The sequence below is a fragment of the Cryptomeria japonica genome, chromosome 10, assembly GCF_030272615.1.
Source record: "Cryptomeria japonica chromosome 10, Sugi_1.0, whole genome shotgun sequence".
NCBI classification, from domain to species: Eukaryota; Viridiplantae; Streptophyta; class Pinopsida; order Cupressales; family Cupressaceae; genus Cryptomeria; species Cryptomeria japonica.
Window position 1 is genome coordinate 16,286,477 of NC_081414.1, and position 25,953 is coordinate 16,312,429.

Genomic DNA, 25,953 nt, shown 5'->3' on the forward strand with positions numbered 1-25,953 from the left:
GATAAATAATGTATAGCATGTATATATTTGCATTGAATTGTCCTCATGCCCCAAAGAAAGTAGAACTACAATGGAAGAAGGGCACGTGTCTTTTGAATCAACATGGGAGAGACCAAGAGATATCTCAACACTTTGCATCATCCTCAATTAGACAACACTAGGGACAACAAATAAAAGAATTGAGAAACAAGCAGAAGAAGGTTACGAATAAGCAAGAGAGGAGAAAGAGAATCTACGATAGGAATGAAGCTAATCAAGCAAGTCATTTGCCTCACAATCTTGCTCAAAATTGTTTTGGGAAGGTAGACAATATGCAATAAGAGAAACTTCGAGCACGGTAGATGGAGCTACCACAAGTTCTAGACAAGGACCATGCTCTAATGATGGTTCACTTTGTCTGTTACTAGGAGCTAGGATTAATACTTTTGAAAATTGTTTAGATAAATCATTGCCATCATCAATATATTCATATTCATCATCATTATCATCAACATTGTTAGCATGAACATCATTTTCATCCATCTCTTCATCAAGATTAATAAAAATAGGATCTTTAATTGGAATAGAACATGAACCATCATTTTTTTTAAGCATTTTATGTCTTGGAGATTTAGGTTGAACTTCCTCCCTAGGGTTAGGTGAAGGTTGGACAAATGGGATTGTGTCATCACTTGGCGTCTTTGGGGAGGAAATGGGTTGAAAGGCAAGTTGACAAGCCCTGGCAAGACGTCTCCATCAGTGTTCTCTTGCACAACAGATTCTTTTAGTTTTAGCTAAAGGTTGTAAGGGTTTAGGATCAATAGGCATAGGTTTTTTGTCTTCCTTTAAAGTAGGATGCATACGAGAAGGTTTCTTAGGTTGAGAGATAAGAGATGTCGGTAACTTTCCTATGTAAGATGTAGGAGGTGGAACCACAACATATAAAGGAGGAATAGACGGTGTAGGAAGGAGATCGGGTACATCATGAGGAGGAGGAATAGGTCTATCATGAAAAAGGGGAATGGGATTAGGATCTATGGGCTTAATTAAGGATAAGATCATCTCATTTTTTCCACCTTTGATAAGATTGAAAAAGTGCATCACTTCTAGGCTTAAGAGGTTCAAATTGTTTAGACCAAAAGTAATCAAGATTAACATATCCACGCCTCACTGTGGGTCGGTACACGCTATGATTAATTGTTAAAATTTTATCAATGAGAGGGAATTTCAAACAGTTATGAATGGTAGAAGGGACTGCTTTCATGAAAGAGAGCCAAAGATGTCCCAACTTCACATGAAATTGATCCAATGTAGGAATGATAGCAAAATTGACATCTAAAGATTTAGTACCAACCTCAACATGAAGAGTAATAGAGCCAATAGCAGGACAAGATAAACCATCAAAGATCTTAATCACCACATCAGATTTATCATATGTTACTTGATGTAATTGTAAGGTATAAAGGTATTCTTTAGTTATTACATTCACCATACCTGTGGGATCAATGAGCATGCCTTGTGAGAGCATGTCTTTGATCTTAGCAGTGATATATAGTGGGCCATCAGGTGCTTTAATAGTTTCACTAGGATCAAATGTAATACATAGGTCCTTAGGAGGTGTAGGTTTATCAATAAGAATCACTACATGATTAGACTCAAGGCCAAGATCATTAGGAGAAACGGAAAGATGTTTAGACTCAATCACATTAGTAGAATGACAAGGCAAATGATTGGTAGATATTTGGAGGTTTTTATTAGGAGGAGCCACAAATTTATTTCCTTTGTCATTTACACCAGCTACAAATATGGTATTGTTATCAATAAGGTCTTGAATCTTACTCCTTAGGGAATAACATTTTTCACTATTACGACCAGGTTGACAATGATATTGGAAAAAGGCTTTGGCATCATGATAAGGTGGCAAAGGTTTGGATGTGTCAAATGGTTTGATGGGAAGAAGTTTCAACACATTCTTGTTCAACAATTGTGTCATAATGTTATGCAAAGATTCAGAAAGAGGAGTGACTTATTTTCTAAAATACTTGGATAGAGGCACACTTGTTGTTGTGGCTGCTACCTAGGTATTGTTGTTATCATTGAACTTGATGAATCCCTTATTCAGTTTAAACTTCACAAAATTTTGTTGAGTACTTTCATTCTTATCAACCAGAGCCATTGAAGGAGATTGTTCAAATTGACTCACTTGAAGTTGATATTTATGAAGTACTATGCACAACTACGTAAAGGAAGTAAACTCAAAAAAGAGAAGCTTGTCCCTAATCTTTTTTTGCAAATTATAAATAAAAATTATTTGAACGTCTTGATCAAGCATAGGATAATAAATTTGTGAATACAAATGCTTATATTTACCAATAAAATTAGTCACTTTTTCTTTTAACACCTTATTTACAATGCATCAAATCAGTCAAAGTAATCTTAGTACCAATATTATTGTGAAATTGTTGAATGGAAGAATTAGCCAATTGTTGAAATGATATAATTGAATAAAGATGCAAAGAACAATACCATTGCAAAGTTTTATCCCCAAATGTTCTAGTAAACAATTTAGCTAGAAGTCTTTGATCATAAACAAAATCACTCACAAAGTTTGAAATGTTTTCACATGAGTCACGGGATCACCTTTTCCATTATAAAGCTCCAATTGAGGGACTTCCACATGTTTAGGAGGGACAACACAAAGAATATCATTAGATAATGGGCTTACTACATCAAAAGTGAGCACATTAAACTATGATTTCGTTCATGGAAGCTATTTGTTGTTGCAAGGATGACATGGTTTGAGCTAGGCTATTAATGGTTGCTCCGGTTGATGGGTTGAAATTAGACATGTTGGATCGGGATGGAGGAGAAACATTATTGAATGAAGGAGGAGGTTGAGAATAAGAAGGTGGGACACTTTGATAGGTAGATATGGGAGATGATTAGGTAACAAATGGAAGACTCACGAAAGGAGGGATGAAAGAGTTTTGATTAGCAATGTTGTCCCCTTGACTAACATGTGTAGGAATAACATTTTGTGTAGAAGTAGCCATGATGTTGGATGTAAAAGTAGGGACTCTAGTCATAGAAGTAGTCATAGGAATAGAATGATTAACTTGACTAGGAGGTTGTGTAACCAAGGACTTCAGCACAACTTTTCAAAGGCATGATATTAGTGTCAACAATATGAGCAAGGCCATGCAACAAATCAATGCCAACTTTGTCACTTTGAACCATTATTTTTAATCCTTCAATCAATGGGATAGCCTCTTTCCGAGAATTGTTGACTCATCCATTGTTGAAGATTTTTAAATTTATTGTCAATTTTCTCCAGTTGGTCAATGGAAATCCTAGTTAGTGATTCACCCTCATCATGAGAATTATGTAAAGAATGGGGATAAATGACATCAATTGTTGGAATATAAGAACCACCCACGTTCTCATGAAGCAAGTTATCCAAATTAAGCTTCATGCCCTTAGTAATTAAACCTTGGGAAGTCTTAATTCTACAACTTTTTCTCATGGGAATATCATAGGTAGCACTAATAGTAGTAAAACTAATGCACAAAGAAGGGAAATTTGAATTTGAATTTGACAATTATGATTAAGCAATACCAGATTTTGTGAAAATGATTGATTAACCAATTAATTAAGCAATTTGATTTGTGGACTTGAAAGCTAAATGCATGTAGATCATATCATAAAATTCATAAAGATCAAATTTGAAAATTAATTTGAGAAATTATGCAACCCACATGGTAAATTTTAGAATTATAAATTAGGGCTTTTGTGAATTTAACCACTAAATTTATGTAATTCAATTTGAAAATGAGATCTAGGAGGGAAAAATTGAAATTAAAATTAAATGAACAATCAGATTTAAAATTATAAACCCAAATTACACAACCCACAAGCACATTTTTAGAATTAAAAATTATGATTTTTGTGAATTCAACCTCTAAATTTTTAAAATTCAATGAAAAATTAAACTTGCAAATGTAAATTTGAATTTGAAATTGCATGAACACTCTAATCCGAGGATATAAATCATAATTATAGGTGTAAGAAGTCGAGGTCACCAAAAATGTAATAGTGAAAAATTAGGGTTTCCACCATAGAAGGAAGAAACCTCTAATTTTATAACTTAGGGACCACTACATTAAAAGGAGGTAAACCCAATAGATCTAGCCACAAATCAACAAAGATAAGGGTTGAGAATTCTATTGGATTTATCAAGGGGTTGGATTGAATTGCCCTCTTTTAGGTTGAATTGTGAAAATATTGAAATTAGGGTAAATCTGTTGAAAATTGATGTAAAAATGCATAAACAATGAGCTGCAGTTGTCGAATTGAGCCATGAACCTGGATCTGTGTAAAAGGATTTGGATTTGTTCCCAAAAGGAGATCCTGATTTGTAAGGACCAGTGTGAAGATCGCTCTGGTCCTCCTCACTTTTCGCACTCCAATGGGGGATTGATTTGTCTCTATAAATAAAGCTTATCTTGAAGATCGCAGCTTCGTCCCTGCTTCCTACACACAGAAAGAAGGGGAAATAGATTGGAAATAGGGGTTTGCCTCAATCAAACCCCAATTTTGGAATTAACAATGAAATAGAAATAAAATCTGATTGAATTAGAGTAAGAAATGTTCTCCTTTTGAGGGAGATGTTGAATACTAACTTAAACACAAACGCTATACCTCCTTGTGAAGTTTTGTTCGTATCCACAGGGAATTAGGGTTTCATGAAATCTTCAATGACATAGAACATGAATATCAACTCCAATGTTTGAATCTTGACTTTATCTCTGCTATAATGCTTGAAAGAGGATTGATTGCTTACTTGATTGAAATTGAATGCTTGATTGTTTCATGTTGAATTGAATTTCATGTGTGTGGATGTCAAAATGAGAGGGGTAGACCCCCTTTTATACTTGTCCGTCGAAAAACAGTTTAATTTTTTGACATGAGCCGACACAAAGCTGGAATTCCTACTTACATTTTATGACCATTAAGGGGCCCAAATTTGGGTCTCAATTGGGAGGTCCAGGGTGTTGAGCACTTTGGTCTTAAGGGGACCAAGGCGCCACGCCCTAGTCTTGCCCAATCAGAGACCGAAATCAAGGGGCAAGATGATGTGTGTATTGAATATGGTGATAAATATGCATAGCAAGAGCAAAAACAAGTCCTTTTCAGGCCTCAAAGAACGAACACTGGGATGAGGGCCCAAATGCAGACAAAATTGTAACAGAGTACAATTTAGCACGCTATAGTTATATCAAGAAAGATAAATAAAAGTTTGACACAAGAGCTTACGAAGGTATTTTTCTTGGCTACTCTACTAAAATCAAAGCTTGAAGATGTTACAACAAAAGAATGAGAAGAATTGTTGAAAACACAAATGTGAAAGTTGATGAAGACACTTCAAAAAGTACAACTACAGAAATAGGATATGGATCTAATGAGTCTACTAGAAAACCACAAGAAAAAAACGCTGAAGAAATAGAGGTACAAGATGATAAGAAAGATGCTCTAGAAATTGCTCCTAAGACTTAGATATGTGTAGAAGAATCACTCAGAGAAATAGATTATTGGAGACAAGACCATAGGCATTATCACTAGAAGTAAAGCTGCTAAAAAATAGGTATATTTATGCTTAATTTCATAAACAAAATCGAAAACAGTGAAACGTGCTTGCATTGATCAGTATTGGATGAAAGATATGCAAGAAGAACTGGAATAAATTGAGAAGAATCGGACTTCGAAACTTGTTCCAAGACTGGCTAACAAAAATGTTATAGGAACTGTGTGGATATTTCAAAACAAACTAGATGAGAATGGTAGCATTGTGAAAAACAAAGCGAGACTTGTATGTAAAGGCTACTCATAGGTAGAAGGAATAGATTTTGAGGAAACTTATGTTCTTGTAGCAAGAATGGAAGCTATTATAATGTTTTTGGCTTTTGCAACACACAAGGATTTCAAAGTCTATCAAATGGATGTGAAGTTTGAATTTCTAAATGGAGAACTGAAAGAGGAAGTATACATTGAACAACCAAAAAGATTCAATCAATCAGATTCTCCATATATGGTCTGCAAAATAAAGAAGGCGTTGTGTGGATTGAAGCAAGCTCTAATTACTTGGTATGCAAGGCTTGGCAGCAAGGATTTCAAAAAGGTACTAATGACAACAATCTCTATTTTAAGGTTGTAGACAATAACATCTTAATTGTAGTTGTTTATGTGGATGACATAATCTTTGGAGGAAATAATAGTATGTGCAAGAAGTTTTTTGATGAAATGCAAGAAGAGTTTGAAATGTCTATGATTGGGTAGATAAATTTCTTTCTTGGTTTACAAGTTAATCAGAAAGATGATAGCATATTTATTTCACAATCTAAGCATCTTAAAGAAATGTTGAAGAAGTTTAGAAGATCAGAACATATATAAATCAATGATTGGAGGTTTATTATATCTAACTGCTACTAGACTATATATCATGCAAGCGGTACACTTGTGGCTAGATTTCAGCAAGACCCCAGAGAGACACATGTTGATGTGAAAAGAATTTTTTAGATTTCAGCAAGACCCTAGAGAGACACATGTTGATGTGAAAAGAATTTTTTAGATACCTGAAAGGAACATAAGACTATGGTCGATGGTACCATAAAAGATCTAATTTCACTCTGATTAGCCTATTTCTATCTTTTGTGACAACACAAGTGCAATAAACATTTCTAATAATTCAATAGTGCATTCAAGAATAAAACATATTTCAATTTGGTATCACTTCTTAAGGGAGAAATTTTTGGAGAATGAAGTAAAATTTGATTATATAAAACTACAAAGAAACAAATTGTTGATATATTCACTAAACCTCTTACTAAAGATACTTTTGAATATCTCTGGAAGAGATTAGGGGTCATTGCCCCTCCTTTTCTAAACTAAATGCATATAGAAAATGCATATAGAGATGCATTAGTCTAGTGAACTTCTTTTAACTTTACTGTTCTAGACTAATGAATTGGTGCTACCTCTTAAGGGGAGCTTGGTGGAGTGTGAAGTTTTAGAGAATTGAGCAAAATGAGCTGACAGTTTTGTATCTGAGCTTTGTCCTTGATGGCAAAGAGGGAGAAAATGAGATGTTGATGTTTGATGAAAGGGGAGAGAATGAGAGTAGTTGTTGTTGATGTGTTGCCATCAATGACAAAAGAGGAAATTGTTGCAATGTTAATTAAAATGAGTTGTTCATGTGTTGTCATTGATGTCAATGGTTTGATGTCAACATGCTTTGGTTGTCATTAGTGACTACTTGGTGCAAGTATTGTTGAATTTTCTATGCAATTGTGATGGCTAATCTACTCTACATATCCTCTATGTTGGATATCTATTCTTGTGGTTAGAACACATTATTAAACTATGTTTGGAGATGTTATATTCTAGATTTGATGCCAGTTTTTGGCATTGCATTTGTGGAGTTTTTGGGTGTTTAACAATATTCAACATTTTTCTATACTCAAAATCTCTCCTTTGGATGAGAAAAAAAAAACTGTAACATGAAATATGTGTATTTACCTCCACCTTAGGTTTCCAAATTTGAGCACTCAAATTTTTTCATTTTTTTTTATAGATTAAAATTTTATATTTGTCTTCTAGGGAATGATTATATGTTGGTATTTCCCAATATTCCAATTTTTGTTTTTTGACAAAAAATAACATGACAACAAAATATGTAAATATGTCAAAAATACTAGAGTTCTCTATAGAGAAAACTCTATAACTAACACTATAACCATTATCGAAACTCATCTAGATGATATTTTTTGAAGCACTAGTTATGACCATCCAAATATCATTTTTCTAGATTTTCATTGAAATAAAGTGTATTTGGATCTCCTTCCTATTATGTCACTAAATCCTAGACTAAACCTGAAATGTAAATTAAAGAGATAAATCCTAGACTGGACCTAAAATGTAAAATTAAAAAGAACCCTTAACTGGTGCTCAAAATTAAAGAGATATCCTAGACCGAACCTGAAATGTAAAATTAAAAAGAACCCTTAACTGGTGCTCAAAATTAAAGAGATATCCTAGACCGAACCTGAAATGTAAAATTAAAAGAGAACCTAAACTTAGTGCTCAAAAATTAAAGAGAAAAAACTTAGACTAAACCTAAAACGTAAAATTAAAGAGAACCTAAACTTAATGCTCAAAAATTAAAGAGAAAAATCCTAGACTAAACCTAAAATGTAAAATTAAAGAAAAACTAAACTTAGTGCTCAAATTTGGAAATCCAAATCTAAACCAATGTTCAGATTTTGACTTTGAACACTCTGGACCTTCAAATTGCTGGGGTGATAGAGCCCTCTCCCTTTGCTCAGCTTTCAGATCTTGGTCAGCTAGCTTCCACTTTAGGAACAGAGAAATTAAGTTTCCGTCCAGGGGCACCATTTCTAAGCAATGTTCAATTTTCCTCGTAAGGAAAAGAGTAGGACGGACTACTCTCTCCCATTGCTAGTAGATAAAAGACTAAAAATTATGAAATTTCAAACACTTACTATCTTTTTACAAAGTAGTGAAAGTCTGAAACATATTTTTGCCACTTAAAAAGTGGAAAACAGTCTTCAAATATCTGCCTATCATTTTCTGTCATGTAAGTTAGAGGCAAAGCATTTTGAGACTTGGCTTACATAATAATCTGAACATCACGAAAGTGAAAGCGTACTAAGTAAAAAAGAGCAAGCCAACCTCTGAACTTTGAGATAGTAACACCTCACCCTGCTTGGCCCTTTCTACGTTCAGCCATTAAAACATTTGCAAAAATTACTACGTAGTTCCATTCTGTGGAGCATCACGCTCCGAACATTTAAACTCCATTAGCTTATCTGAAGATTATTATGACCTGCATCATACCTATTTTAAGAGCACCTATTTTAAGTGTATGTTAAAAATCATAGAATTACCAGTCCAATTCATAAAAAACTCTTTTCTATGGTTTAGTACAACTCATTTTCTGCCACATCCTTCGAGTCACATTGGAGATACCGAGGGTTGTGGCTTGACTATGTTGACCCAACAATGTAGCATCTAGAAATTATAATTAGAGCTCAATCACCAGACTACCAATTCGTAACATCCTATTTGCTGCTGAGCCAATTCATCTATAGTTCAAATTCTAATCAATAACTCGTAACATCCTATTTGCTGCTGAGCCAATTCATCTATAGTTCAAATTCTAATCCATAACCTTTTCATAGACCCCACTTTTCTAATCCAATAACCTTTTCATAGATAAACCAGAATTAAACTACTGTTGTTGGATGCAAGTTTGGGTTGTTAAATAAGATACCACACCAATTAACCTTAAAAACAAATACACCAATAGCAATAAAACACCATACCTAACAAATACTATTCTATAAAACAAACTGTTCTATAGACCAACTAAAAGATAATCTATAGGCCCTAATTGCTGAGTTGCCCACTATTGGCCCACTAACCATCCACATTACAACAATTTAAAACTCACTGCCTAATTGTAAATTCATTAATTTATCCGTACATAAATCACCTCTTGGATGTGAATTCATCCAACTGGTTTTCTTTTCCAAAACATAACTCCAAAATATCTTCATTAACTCTCTATTCAAATCATTTCCCTTTCATTTTTACTAATGAGACGGATTATGATATCAGTGTAACCTAGACTACGAGCCTCTCAACCTTTAGATCATTGACTAACGAAAAAATTCAGAAAAGTTGGATGTTGCATAACCTCTTGTGCCATCATCAGAACATAGGTAAACCAATTTGTCTATCCGTGTAACGACAATAAAATCTTAACAATGTATAGAAGACTAAAGATTTAGGTAAAGTTCAACCGACTAAAAAGAAATAACATGTACTATAGCACATATTATGTTAAATAAGTACAAAACTAAAGATTTAGGTAAAGTTCAACCGACTAAAAAGAAATAACATGTACTATAGCACATATTATGTTAAATAAGTACAAAACCATCCAACTAATACACATTTGACCTTTCTTTACTTACTAAAAAGAAATAACATGTACTATAGCACATATTATGTTAAATAAGTACAAAACCATCCAACTAATACACATTTGACCTTTCTTTACTTGGTTCCCTATTCTCTGCCTTGAAGCATTACAAACAAAATACAATTTATAGAGGCCTCAGATCGTCCTAGTCAAGATGATCAGCACTCAGGAAACCCTGGTCAGACATATGCTTGTCTTGTCATTCACATCATTGGCCTTCTCACTCCAAAAATTATCAAACAATGCATCTTAAATTAATTTCAGGGCACAAATCTAATCATAAAAAACGAGAAATGTAAATATTATCACAACATCTGAACCAGACAATTTAATTTGGAGGCCTCAGATCGTCCTAGTCAGGATGTCAGCAAACCAGAAAGTACTGCTCAGCCATATGCTTGTCATTGTTTTAACATCACCGACCACCAAAACAAAAGCATGGAAGAAAGAGAAATAATTTATCTAGCATGACAACAGTAAAACCCTAGTGAATCGCTAGAAAAACAAAAAAACAGCGTAATTAGTTCGATCCAATCGTCAGAAGTGTCGAGAGTTTTAAATCCAAAAATTCAAATCGAAAATATCAAATAACATTAAGAAGCTTTGTAAGCACCAGGAAATACGAAAAAGGAGTTATAACAAAATACAAATAACAAGATTGAGTCAGAAAATAATAACCCATCAACATTATTCTTCAGACAGGGATAACTGTTTTCTAGGTTTCTCATCATTCCCAATCTACAAGGACAATCAAATTTGCTTCGCAGATGTACAGCAGCCCAAAATGAAAATGAGGGTTCTGTGCAGCTTAGCTTGAGCAATCGATGAATTCTAACAACACATCTAGAAGAAACACGAACAGCAGAAAAGATAAACAAAAGGCATTGAACAGCCCGGTGCAAACGACTGTAATACCTTGCCTCTAAACTCAAACCCTATAGCTATGTTTTATACGCAAACAATAAACCCTAAACTCGAAAGAAAGAATATTGAAACGACTTCTAAAATTTGCTCTCTGATATCCAACGGTTGGATTTACTCCTGTATATTTGGAGTACGACTGCTGCCGTCCACATAGGGCGATTAATTTGTCGGTCAATTAGTTTATTGCAATAAACTTATTTTCAAGTTTTTTTTGTTCTTCTAAGTAATATTTTAAAGAAATGAGTTTAAATCAACATGGTAGAGGGGCAAAGATACACACTTTCTTAGAGTGCATTACCCCATTCTCGATGAGATAATGTTTTACTGGTTCACTTGAAGCAGTTGTCATTAAGGATTTTGAGGAAAAATGAGTTGGTTATATCACTTTTATATCTCTCTTAATTGTCTAATTTTGTCTTCACATGTTAGTCGCCTTGTTTTGGTGGACCTTTCAACCTTCTTATCTAATCACCTTCCCATCTTCACCACTCTTTCCCTCTCCACCTCCACCCCCTCTCCAATGATCTCCCTTTCAAGTTGAATGCCTCTCATCTCATAAATCAAGTCTCCATTAATGGCCTCTTAACTAAATTTTACGTTGAACCAAAACCTCAACAAGACAAGATAGATGGATTAGTTGGTGGGAGACTACAATTACTAGATTTAGTGTGCCTTTCTTTGTGATTATGGTCGAAGGGTTGTTATTAAGTGATGCAAACTTGAAAAATCCCTTAAAGGTTAGTTAGAGAATGGGCATATTATTTTGGCTTCTAATCCTCGCAACATTTCCTTGCAACAGTCAGTTGTCAATGCTAAGAATACTCTTCACAAAATGATTTCCTATAAAGGCAAAGGTGCTCAACTGCAAGCCCAACTCCAATGGATTAAGGATGGAACAAAACTTTTCTTTCAATATCTACAATACAAGCATGAAATGGAACAGATTTCTACTACTAAAATTGCAAATGGAATTGTTGTTGTTTTTTCCTATTATCCTTAATCCCAATAGAAATTATAACACCCTAGGCTATGGGATTAAATTCCTAGGTCACACAGATTTACATTGTCGACAAACTGAGGACAAGAAAACCCAACTGTAACAAAGTTACATAGCCTTCTTCACTTCGAGCTCCATCATACTCAGGAGGGTGTTCCTATTTTGGGTTTGCATTGATAATTGTTAGAGTTATCTTGTATTAGCTAATAATTATTTATTTAATTATTAGTCTATTAAATTCTACGCATAAGCTAAACTTAGGCATTTAATAAATATTGTAGGTATTTAATAATTATTCTAATTAAATACACATTATCCCTTTAGGGTTGCATTAGGGTTGCATATCTTTAGGGTTTCTATTATCCTTTTATAAGGATTGTATTGTAATTATTTATTTTGATTCCCTTTCTGAATGACAATTTTCTTCTTCGGAGCATTTATGTTTTTTTGCTTTATGTGCCTCCATTCTTCTCTTGTGACATGTATTTGCATGCAGGTGTTCTTGGGATCTCTGAAGTTGTATTTCCTCAACTTCTTCATGGTATCAGAGCATACATCTACTGCTGCTTGTTCCTGATTTTTCAGAAAAAAAATTTAGAGGAGGGTTTCAAATTTTTTCAGAGTTTTTTAATTGGATATGGGGTATTTGTTTTGTTTTTGATCATTTGGGGCTCAAACGGACCTCACTGTTGAGCTCAGAACGCCCCAAAACCCCCATTTCCATATAAAATTTGTGGTTCTGAAATTTTTTCTTTGGTTTTGCCTTTTTTGGCACGAATTTCAAGAAATTCGTCAAAAAAATCATTAAAAAAAATCAGAGCAGTTTGGGCCAAAACAGATCTCACCGTTGGCTTCCGAAGGGCATTTCTATTCATTTTGATATATAATTCGACCTATTTCGGTGACAAGTGCATCTGGGCCATGATTTTTTCATTGGCGCGCTTTACGATGCACAAAAATCCATACGCTTGTACCTACAAATGCATCAGAAAATTTTCATCAAAAAAAATAATAATAATAATAGTTAATTTTTTTTTACCCTTTTTATGCCCAAAAAGAGGGGTTTTTTTTTCTTCTTTTGGGCATAACTTGGGCAAACGGAGTCGTTTTTTCGAAAACGAATAGGCATCGAAAAGATGGTTTAGAGCCGGACCTCGTGATGTTGAAATTTTTTTCCAATTTTTCTGTTTGACTGTGTTTTTTTCCAATCAAAGTGGAGTCTCTTTTTTGCACTCCGGGAGCCATAGAATGAGCATTCGAACTTTGTTTTTCAAAAACTTTATATCGTTGGAAAGATTGTTCTGTGCACTTTCCAACCATATGAGTTTTCTTTCCAGATTCTGGTCCAGGAATATTTTATTTAGTTTTTTTTTTTTCAGCACTTTGGTGGATATCTTGGTCGTTTCAGGTCCTGGGATCTCTTCTCTGAGTAGGATGTCTCAGTTTTGGTTCTTCTTTCTATTTCCAATCTTCTTATCGTTGTAGCTTCATTTATGCAAACACACTGAGATAAAGTGTCATCATGCATTGTTTACTTGGGATCTTGCACATCTTGTGTCTTATTGTACATGCACTACTTATAAAGTGCCACGAGGGGGTTGATGTTTGCCTTGTTTGCCTTCTACCTTTGTCCAGTGAGTGTTCCTTCCACGACATTCGCCTCATGTTGTGTGTCAAGTGAGTGTTCCTTCCACGACACTATGTACTTTCTCTGCACCTTCGATGTTCCTGGTTCTTCGTCATACAGTTCTTGTTGGTTGTTCTTTTCAGTGTACATGTCCCTCTCCCTTTTCAGCATTATGGGGAGGTTTGTCTTATTGGTTCTAATGCTTCCTTGGTTCGATTGATCAGTTCTTCAGGCTTTGGTGTCTCATTCCATCTGTATCTTCGAGTTCAGTTGTTTGTCTTTGTTTGCCATTTGATTCGAATAGTGTCATTTGAGGGCACTCATGCAGATTATAGTCTTCTTTACCTGGTCATGTTCTATTTCAGTGGATGTTCTTCAAATCAGCAGTTACTCTTCGACAATGTTTGCAGCTATTTCTTGTTTTAGTGGTGTTCTTCTTGCTTTTCCATCTCTTTTAGGAGTAGAGTTTTTTCCCATGTGGTTTTCTCTATTTCTCCAGTTCATAGAGATTTGGTTGTGATTGGGTACCTCATCGGGCCTTGTTGTCGGGACCCAAATTTGCCTTCATCATGTAGTTGCATTTTTTGCTTCATGCATTTAGTTTTTTAGCTACTCCCTAAGTTCATCTTAAGGGGGGTTGTTAGAGTTATCTTGTATTAACTAATAATTATTTATTTAATTATTAGTCTATTAAACTCTACGCTTAAGCTAAACTTAAGCATTTAATAAATATTGTAGGTTTATAATTATTAAATACACATTATCCCTTTAGGGTTTCTTTAGGGTTGCATATCTTTAGGGTTTCTATTATCCTTTTATAAGGATTGTATTGTAATTATTTATTTTGATTCCCTTTCTGAATGATAATTTTCTTCTTCAGAGCATTTATGCTTTTTTGCTTTATGTGCCTCCATTCTTCTCTTGTGACGGGTATTTGCATGCAGGTGTTCTTGGGATCTCTAAAGTTGTATTTCCTCAACTTCTTCAATAATAACTTTACAACATCACAACCTACAGGGTTATGAAAGATGGATTATTCTCAAATTCATAAGACACTTTATGCATCACCTCGAATATAAGCTTAATCCCACTCATTTTGTCTTTAAGAAAATATGAGAATGAATAATTTAAAATTGTTGGTGTAAATAATTATCCATCTTGGATATTATTACACTTACTTAAGTTTACCTAGGAAATGCATTTCATATTAGTTTGGGTATGAGACACTTGGGTGTTTGTGCCACATTGGGATAGTGTGTGTAGGAGAATTTCCACCTTTTATGGTGTTGATCTCGTTGTTACACTTCACATTCAGTGGGTGATCCACCTCATGTGGACTATTATATTATTTCTCCTACCTACCCACACCTATTTCCTACCTACCCTTGTTTCTTATTGAGCCACATGTCATGTTTGTGTGCTCACGTATCCATATAGCCTTGCCTATATAAGCAGGCTTATATTCATTGTATGTAATGCTTAATGATCCAGTTGATCATATTTTTCATCTTGATAGAATACAGTTTATTTCTATCATCTATTTTGTTCTCTCTTATTTGTGTTTTACATTGCCTCTTGATCTTGGCAAAATCTCACATGGTATCAGAGCCATTAGAGTGTCATTGGTCTGCCAATTGAGAGAAATTTGATGCTATTTGGGGTTTGCATTTTGGATCTTTCTATTGCAGGTTATTATTGAAGCTTGATGGATCAAATTTGAGGTTACCATTGGATTGAGGAGGTCCAAGAAAGTTAGTTTTGTCTTTTGTTTCATCCAAATCAGACTTCAGAGGCCAAATCTAGAGGCATTTGAAGTTTGACCTTATGGCGGAAATTTTCCAGAAATTATAATTTTGCAGACATTTTTCAAATAGCGATATCTCACTCATTCGAACTCATTTTTTCGAGCAATTTTTTTTGTTTTGAGGTAGAATTTCGTGATCTGTACAGTGTTGCAGGAGTTTTCTAATTTTTGGATATAGGTTTTTCAGAAATCATGAAATCCCGATTTTTACAACTTTGGAGGCTTCATTTGGGTTCATATGGACTCCTTTTCAGGTGCCATTTTTTTTTAAAGTGCATATTTTTTCATCTACTTTCATAATTTGCCATTTGTTTGCAGTAATTTTAAGTAGAAATTGTACTTTCATTATTTGGCCATTTTCGGCATATTGGTACTTGCATTTTGCTTGGATCTTAGTTTAGATCACTAGCAGTAACTGTTGAAGTCTCTTAGATCTCATTTTGAGAAATTGTAAATTGGAATCAGAAGTCCACTTAGCCTTGTTTTGCAAGTGGCCTATTGTACACGCACTACATATAAAGTGCCAAAACCATCATTTTTGGGGGGTACTTTGATTGAGTTAATTTGGGGGGGTGTCTCTTGTGCTTTTGTGCTCTTGTGCTTTTGTGATTTGCCTAATGTCTACAAGAAGGATGATTCATCAACTTCCAGTTCCTCAAATTCAAAAGGAAAAGGGCAAGCATTCATGGCTTCTACAAGTGGGAAGACTCACTCTTTTGGGACAAGAAAAGGAAAATCTCTATGTGCTACTATCAGTCATGATTCAGAGAGATGGCTTCTAGATTCAGGGGCTTCTCATCATATGGCATCTTCACAGTCTATGTTCTCTACATTTGAGCCTTGCACCATGCCGCAGATTTTGATGGGCAATCATACATACATGGATGTGATTGAGAATGGATCTATTGACATCGGGGATAACTCCTTCAATAATGTGTTGTGTGTACCCCACTTGACAAACAATATCCTTTCTATCTATTAAATCACACATGGCGCAACTAAGAGAGTTGTGGAGTTCACACCTGAGTCAGTTTTCATTCGAGACTTGGAGACTAGAGCTATCATTGCGATTGGAGTGGTTGATCATGCATCTCGGTTATACTCATTTTCAGATTTTGTTGATGATGATGATTTCACATTTGATGATTCTACACATGATGATCACACTTCTTGTGATGGTTTAGATTTTGAGGAGAACTTTGGGCACTTGAACATGGGGATTCTCACATGTGACCCCATTCTTGAGCCTTGTATTTCATCTTCTCATATTGATATCACATCACCTATTGCACCAGATGATGTGGATAGTGCGACAGTTTTGCCTTCATGTGATTCAGTGCAGCAGGATATTCATCGTCTTCCAGCTTCAGATTCATGGGATGATTACTTGACAGACATTGCAAGTTTATTTATGGAATCCTACATTGCAGATTTGGAAGACATCATTGATGATATTCATCTTCTCTTTGATGAAGGTGATCCTTCTTTGATTGTTGCGAGGGAACACTCTGACCCTCTTGTTCATTCTCTACATGATCATTCTTTCGAGGTTGACATGATTGTGGATACTTATGTACAACAGTTGGAGGAGGTCTCTTTATCTTTTGAGGAGACATGTGAGTCTTTGGGACATGTTCTACATCCATCTCCACTAGATCTTGGAGTGCCTTTTTCAGCAGTGTGGCACAGTTTACCACCTTTGGAGGGGGTATCTTTCAGCATTGACATGGGGACACTTGAGCAGTTTTCAGAGATTCCTTTCATCATGAGTTTTTTTCATACATCTTCCCTTCATGATTAGGGAGACTTCATGGATACACCTTTGGTTTTGTTTCTTCCTAAGGGGAGGAATATTGTTTGACGTTCGTGGAGCAATTTCTTCATACATCGAGCTTCTATCATTAGTGCAGATTCCACATTGAGTGGGGGCTTCCTAGCTTCTCTTCTTCTCTCATATGGGAGGACTTTTTCCTCACATGGAGTTTTGTCCTTCACATACTTCTATGAGAGTTCTTTGTATCTAGTTTTTCATCTCTCTTTTGGGGGAGGGTTTTTTCCCATTGGGTTTTTCTCTCTTTCTCCACTTTGTGAGAGATTTCATTACATTGGTTTGCATGCATTTGCATTTGTACATGGGTACCTAACATGGCCTAGTAGTTGGGACCCATCTTGCATTGCTTAGTTGCATTGTAGACTTAAGTGCATTCCCCTAAGTTGCACTTAAGGGGGGTGTTGGTGTAAATAATTATTCATCTTGGATATTATTACACTTACTTAAGTTTACTTAGGAAATGCATTTCATAATAGTTTGGGTATGAGACACTTGGGTGTTTGTGCCACATTGGGATAGCGTGTGTAGGAGAATTTCCACCTTTTATGGTGTTGATCTTGTTGTTACACTCCACATTCAGTGGGTGATCCACCTCATGTGTACTATTATATTATTTCTCCTACCTACCCACACCTATTTCCTACCTACCCTTGTTTCTTATTGAGCCACATGCTATGTTTGTGTGCTCACATATCCAGGTAGCCTTGCCTATATAAGCAGACTTATATTCATTGTATGTAATGCTTAATGATACGGTTGATCATATTTTTCATCTTGATAGAATACAGTTTATTTCTATCATCTATTTTGTTCTCTCTTATTTGTGCTTTCCATTGCCTCTTGATCTTGGCAAAATCTCACAAAAATAACTTATAAAGAGGAAATGGGGAAAAGGAAGATTAATTTGATTTCAAATGTTTCTGAAACAAATTCTAAACAATAACAGGCAATGTCTATCCCTGGGCATTGAGTCAATTCCTAAATTACAAATGCAAACCCAAACAGTAGATGACTTCAGATTAGTGAGCCTTTCAAACATTAATGACTTGCATCAATGCAACTCCTTTTGTTGTTACATAAACCATTCTTGTTAATCAATATATTTCCCAGATTCACTGTAATTTGCACATAGACTTTAATTCCTTTCTTGAAGAAAACCCATGCATATGATTACACATTGATAAGAAGATATCAAGACAAATCAAAACATCCTTAACATCTTGATTCATATAAAATCTGAAAATACAAATGGAGATAATTTTTGCAACAATTTAACAGTTTGCTCATGAACTAACTAAAATTACTGATAAACTATTACTCTGTGGGCTTCTTAAGCTGCTACCTCTCCCTATGTATAAATATGTATATTATGCCTAGTTAGAGAGGGAGTTCCTTATTCTAGTTGCATTACATCGACCCATTTAGGGAGACTAGTTCATTACCTCGACGAGGGAGGAGCCTACCTGAGCTTTCATTTTATCTATTTCTCAACAAGAAGTGCCCGCCACCGGGGGTGTTCAGTTTAGGCCCTAGGGAGGGTGGCACGGACGGTGATGGAGCGGTCGGCTTTCTCGACTAATCGAAGAGTGGGAGGAGGAGCAATTATATAAGAAGAGTTGGAGGAGGAGCAGTTATAGGGAGGGAGGGAATTACAGAGTGGGTTTGGCTCCCATCCCACCTCCGGTCAAGTAGTTATCAAGGATGGCACCCACGGTCCGAGCATCAACCCTTTATCTAAATAGGAGGAAGAATTTATTTGACCCCGGATGGATAGAGAGCTCACATTGGGCCTCACCCCTAGGGAGTTGAATTAAAGACAGAATATGAGGGCGGGCGGGTTCAAGCGGGAGAAAATAGTAGGAAGGTTGTTCAACCGGTTCAATCAGCAGGAAGGAAGTACCTCCCACCCATGTTACGTATAGAATCAACTATCTTCCCTTCCCTTTCTATCTATTGGCCTATGTTGCATTCTGAAAGTGCGCGAACATTTGGTAGGGAGGGGCATATTTTAGACGTAACATGCTATAGTTCCCTCCCACCCGCCTAAATAAACAATAGGCCTTCTAGTTGTCGTTACTTCCTGAAGTAACGAGTTAACAGGTAGGCTCCATCCCCTACCTAAGGTGGAGGAAGGAAAGGACGAGAAGGAAGTAATGACAACCGTAACCCCCAGGAGAAAGAGATAGGGATGGGTGGGGAAGGTACAGAGCTAGATTAGTTTAACTCGATCAATTAGTTGATGGAGCTAGCATGCTCGAGCTAGATTAGTTGTTTCCTCCCGAGCTAGATTAGTTTTTTCGGGTGAATGGATCCTCGGAAGTGAAGGATGGACTGCTATAGATTCCCTCCCAAGGATACTAGTTGAGTCATGGAACTCAACGAGGAAAGTAGCTACCAAGGGTGAGGACAGGTTTGGGGCTGGTGCAAACATAGGTTTGACGTTTGAGAATTAGCCTGGGAGGCAGGAAAGGAAGAGAATTAATGAGGGAGGCTGATTGGAGTAGACTAGCCTAATGAGAAGCTCGAGGAAGGGAGTTCAACCGACGAAGTTGGATTGTTCGTTCAACTAGAAGGAAGGTGTTACCCAAGGCTGCTAATATTATACTGTGCCAAGGATCCGCCGGGAACAATTGAGAAGCCCGCCCTCCCAGAAGTTAATAAATTATTTCTATCCAGACCCCACGGAAGGAAGGTTCAATCTACACCCCCGAGGGAATGAACGACTATAGGAAGGAATGAAACAACTCAAATGACGGAGGGAAGCTGCCCATAGAATATATAGGGCTGAGGGTGTATGAGAAAATCCATCAACGGCAATAAAGTTTCTATCTGGTTGGTTACCCCTACCCACACCCCCTCATTTGATTGTTCGGAAGTCGAGCCCTACAATTCTATGGATGATTTAACGGGTAGGCATGGTTGTCCAGCTCTAACTGGGTCCCGATAAAATGAGGTGGTCTTTAGTTGGGTTGGATAGGGATAGCTAGATTGAAAGGTGGGCTTCATTCAAGGTGGAAGGTGTTAACATAGTGCCTTGTCAAAGCGTACGAGAATTGGAAGGCAACTGGCTAAAAGCATTCGACGTTGAGGCCTGTTAGTTACCCGAGGGTTCCATCCTTCACCGTGGGCCAACCCCTTCTGTATAGTTCCCCAGGCAAGATCCAATGAAATGAACTACTCAAGGGCCATATCATTTTTAGGCCGGTTGCCGGTTACGGTAGATTAGTTGAGTTAGGCCATCCCACCCCCAAGAGTTGGGCTCCTACTAAGACCTAACCATGGGCTCCTCTCATGTATAGATCATCAATCTTCCACTCCTTTCTCACTATTATTTCTTAGGTCCCCATTCCTAATGCCTCAACTAGAATTGATGCGTAGCGAACCAACCTTGCTTCACCCCCTCATTGATTGTTTCCCTTGAGCTAACCGAGGGTGAAGGATGTTCTCGCTATTAGGGCGATACCTCCCTAATTGAACATCTAGATAGGGCAGTTCATTTAGCAACACCGATAGCCCATACTAGGAGTCAGTCCTGCCTACCTGAGCTTTCATTGGAGCCTACCTCAATACAGTAATTGCCCATGCTTTCTTTTCTCAACATCTGGCAGAAGTGCCCTATCTCTTTGATTAGCCGACTAGAATGACCCCATAGCCTCCTCCTCCCACCCACCCCCTACCTGAGAAAGGGAACTCGTTCCGTATTTCTAATATATGGGCAAGGTGATTCTGTATCTCTATATGGGATGGGATGGGATGGGGGCACGACCAATCCTTAATCTATTCTATTCTAGTATAGATTTAGTTGGAGCCCTATTAGCTATCTGCTATATCTAGTTGGGGAGGCCCCCTATATATCTATGGCGATAGTGGAGGGGGAGGCCGATGGCCTACTAGAATCTATATAGTTGGGGCCCTACCTATTTGGGGGTGGCTATCCATTATCTAGTATAGTCAGGCCACTCTAGATATATGGATGGGCCCATAGTCTATGGAGGGGAGGGCTAGACGAGAGCATCTATATAGAGTAATAGAGTAAGATATATGCTATGTTGTGCTCGAGAGGCCGAGCCATATCCAGCCCTTCCTCATCCCACCCACCTCGACAGTTGTATCTAGTTGAGGCCTTGACTTGGGGAGGGCCCCCTATCTCCCTATCCCTATCCCTATCTATATAGAGGGGGGGGGGGGGGCTCGATAGTTGTATCTAGTTGAGGCCTTGACTGGGGGAGGGCCCCTTATCTCCCTATCCCTATCCCTATCTATATAGAGGGGGAGGGGGGGGCTCGACAGTTGTATCTAGTTGAGGCCTTGACTGGGGGAGGGCCCCCTATCTCCCTATCCCTATCCCTATCTATATAGAGGGGGAGGGGGGGCTCGACAGTTGTATCTAGTTGAGGCCTTGACTGGGGGAGGGCCCCCTATCTCCCTATCCCTATCTATATAGAGGGGGGGGGGCTATGGCTATATGGGAGAATAGAATGAGGTAGAGGAATGGAATAGAATAGCTTCCCACCCACCCGTGATAGCGAATCAACCGATAGGTTGAGGACCCCTATCTATCCATCCAATATGTAGCAGATCGTAAAGATCTAGATGGATATACTATCAGATTGATGATCTGAAACATGGCAACAGTCCTTTCTCCCCCAATTTTGTTCCGATACAGTAGGAGTAGTGAACCTCAGATCGATCTCCTCAATCCAATCCTCTATCCCCCCCTGAGACAGTAGGCAGACCATCTATCTATTCCATCAAGTCATGTCACCTACTATTACACATGTAACATGAATCACTCACTCCAAGCATCTCATCTCGACAGCATCCACTCCAATCCATACCCTAGTTTATAGTTCCTAGTCTTGATTCCTCGAGGGGCCTATAAGTCAAGCCCCACGGGTTCGACAACTACTAGAATTCTCTCCCAACTACTTCTCCATGTGTGGGTTTGGGTGGGAGTGCCCCTTATAATAGTAGGGCCCTTAGAATAGTAGGGGCCCACCCAATCGGCATCTATAGCCTCCCACTCGAGCCTTCTAGCACTTATTGATGCTTAATCTAGCAATGGCACGAGTGCCCCTACTATTCTATGGGGATCCCCTACCCCTACAATTTGGCTAGGGTAAATTAATGCGGCCCTACTATTCTATGGATAAACCTGCTATAATAAGGGCTAGAATCGAGCTCGCATGAACTGATTAATTGGTTCTTCTAGCCCCCTACTGTTATAAGCTATCCCCCTACTATTTTAAGCGCCCCCCCCCCCCTATCCCCCCCAAGCTATAGTTCTATGGTTCCATAGCCTGGGGTTTATTAATTCTACATCCATAGAATTGTAGGGCACGTCATTAATGCCCCTAAAATTCTCTGGGAATAGAACAGAAGGAGGTTAGGGAGTTGTCGAAGGAGAGGGGCAATCACCCCAGTATATAGGTAGGGGTGCCGAAGAAGAGGAAGAATAGTCTTCATAGTTCTTGATTCATTGCATGCATTTCGTTTTCCCTTACCTCAATCATTCACCCCCATTTCGATTTGTTCAAGTAGAGATAAAGTAAACCATCCAAGGCCATATTCTTCCTCGGGTTCCCACATCCATGATTCGTAGCAAGATCCCACTTCCCCATGTTTGGGACCATTCAGATGGGACATGTTTCACCGTAGCCCCCTACTATCTATAGGGAGCTCAAATAGTTCCCATTCTGTTATTAGCGTTCATTCTGCCTCCGTAGCGTTCAGACACCCCACCCCTACTAGACTATATAAAGGGGGGGCCTACTCTAAACTCAACTATAGTCGGGGGTGGGGGGGCCCTATTGAATTAGAGGGGGAGGCGGTCGGGTCTGATGTAGTACATTCCAGTCGGTTCGCGACTCAGGTCAACTTGTCTGTCGTCCTCCTCATCATAGTCCTCTTATAATCAATAGCAGTTTGTCAGAATACGTCTCGTCTCTCCACCTTAGTAGTCTGAGTCCAAGTCCATAGTTGCTATGTAGTAGATGCCATGTAGTAGAGTACAATATTATGCTCTCGACCGCCTCCCCCAGTCAAGGCATTTAGCCCCTCTCATTTAGGGGTTGAGTCTTTTTTTGGAGGGGATTAAATAGCAGACCACACCTATAAAGGTAAACGTATACCAGAAAACTGACTATTGAGTCCGGATTCGAAACACCCTATAGACAGTAGGGCCCCCCTATCTCTATAATTGGGCTCCTACCTCTATATATTGGGGCTTGTCGATTTTGCTTATGTAGGTCATTGAGTATTCGATTGTGCGGAATCGAGAAAGGAGGTTAGCTCGGGCCCCTATAATTACCCCCCCCCCCCCCACCCAAAATGCAGGGTGGGAGGGCCCCTATTATTCTAAGGGCCAACAAATATTCCCTCCCTAGTGCTATAAGTCCCCCCCCCACTGCCATACTATGCCCCCCACAATTGAATCTACCTCCCCCCGGTTATGCCCCCAGAATTGTAGGGGCCCTACTATTCAATTATTATAACAGGCGTACATTAATGGTAGGGGGGCCCACACTCCATATAATGTCGAGGGAATTAGCTCGCTAGAATAACCTGCTAGAATAAGCAACTATAGTTTCCCACCCTACTACCAACTATCGAGTGTTTACTAGAGGACAAGAAAGCGAATAATAGGGCTAGCAACGACATGAGTGCCCCTACTATTCTATGGGGATTCCCTACCCCCAACCGAATTATAGGAGGCTGGGGGACGCATCCTTAGAATAGTAGGGCACTACTCGAATTGATGAATTCTAGTCAGTATATAGTTGGAGGTCCCCAGGGGGGTTCTATTCCCGTAGGGGAACTATAATTCCCCATGAACACCCTGCCTAATCTATTGCCCCCCACCCACCCCCCTTTAGAATAGTAGGGGCCTTCCCACCTTCTCCTGTGGGAGCCTTCCGACTCATTAGATACCTATGAAAGCATAAAGCTAGCATGGAGGTAATCCCTCCCATTCAGGCCTTTGATTTATTCCCCTCAAAGCGCAGGTGTTATCATACTAAGGGCAAGGAAATTGGTGATGGATGGCATAGGGAGAAGTAAGGATTGTGGTAGGGTGACTTGTTAAATACCCTTCTGACCCAATCAGTGTGGGAGTGACTATGTGGAGGGACGGACAATCAATCAGTGTGGGAGTGACTGTGTCAAAAGGCTTTCAATTACTTCGGGATGAAATCAAACAAATAAAATAAATAGAGGAGTGGTACGGATGGCCCTTCAAATTATACGAGACCCAAGAGATATATCTATATAGTACGAAATTCATTATCAATCTATAGGGAGGTCTCGCCCTTCACTTCGGGCCGATGGAGCAGCACAAAAAATGGTTTGTTAGTTCTATTCTCGCCTTTCCCTATGCGTAGCAAGCCTTCCATCCCCATGGTAGCTCCGATGCATAGGCAGGCTTTTTTTGAAATAAAGTGTCGAGAAGCCTTTCCATCCCGGTCAACTAAATGAGATGTATAAAGGATTGAGAAAGGCAGATGCTATGCTTTACTTCCCGTACCGCCCCGTGAAAGGAAATAAATAAAGGGAAATGCAAAAACAAAGCATAAGTTTTATCTTAAGGAGGCCGGAAGTCCCCTGCATTGGAAGAAAGAGAATAATAGCTCAATTCATAGAAAGATATTGATTGATTTAATTCTTTCGGGAGCCTTTAATTGATATATCAATTCAATATTGATAGGGGAAGTAAGTTTATACCCTTAAGTTTGGGTTGTGTATTCCTATCCGCGAGATAAAGATATTAAAAGAAATTCAATCCCACACGTAAACTGCATTCAGATTACGAGATAACCAGTGGCCGATCTTCAAACATCCATCATTCAATCTCAAGAGATGCCCATGTATAAATAGAAGGCATGAGAATAGAAGGGTTGGAATAAGAAGCATGGGATTATGAGTGAAGGAAGGAGGTTCTTTATCATTCCCACCTACACCTGAACAAAAAGCTAAAGTGGATTGATGTCTAATCCTGCATTAAATAATTTCTATTGAACTGTATCTAGAAGCCCTATATATCTTAGTTGAGTTGTTTGATCTTAATATAGAAGGGATGTTATTGGAATTAAAGGAAGACTTTTCATTCCCACCCACCACATCGGGATGTTGGGAGACATAGCGTGTAAAAAAAAAGAATCCTAGTAGGGCGGAAGTGGTGTAAACATAGCAAGCTTCGACTCTCCATTCCCAGATAGGGGCATAGTTGGCTAGCATCCCCCCTTTTTAAATAAAGCGCTTGCTCACCTGAATGAAATGAAGGTGAGGGCCTTCTAAATAGTAGGGCTAGTGGAGTATGTAAAAAATCTACGATTGCCTTATTATTAAAGCCAGACACCTTGCTCTTCCCGCGAATCACAGATCAGAATGAAATCCTATCGACAACCAATGCTCCTCCAAGTAGTACTAAAGCACTATTGCAGTTCTACCAATAGCAGTATCAAGCACTGAAGGAGGCCTATGAAAATAAGGTACACCAGACAGTTCCTCCTTTCCAAACGCTGGCTAAAGAAACAACTATATAAAGGGGGGGAGTTGTTCCCGTTTCGATGGCAATGTTGGCATTCAACTATCTGATGAATAATTAGAAAAGAGGGGGTGTTGCCTAAATAAACTAAAGGGTGATGTTATGCGCTGCCTAAATAAACTACAGGCTTATGGCGTAATCTGAACTATAGTTGCCCTCTTTTCTATCCCCTAGGTTTTCCTGGAGAAA

General features: G+C 38.1%; 1 non-coding gene across 1 annotated transcript; it reads right to left on the minus strand.

Annotated features, from left to right (window-relative positions):
* Positions 1-10,695: 10,695 nt before the first annotated feature.
* LOC131076760 (small nucleolar RNA R38) lies at positions 10,696-10,778 on the minus strand. Its single transcript, XR_009113486.1, has one exon. It is a non-coding gene; the product is annotated as a small nucleolar RNA R38 (small nucleolar RNA).
* Between the last annotated feature and the right edge of the window lie 15,175 nt (positions 10,779-25,953).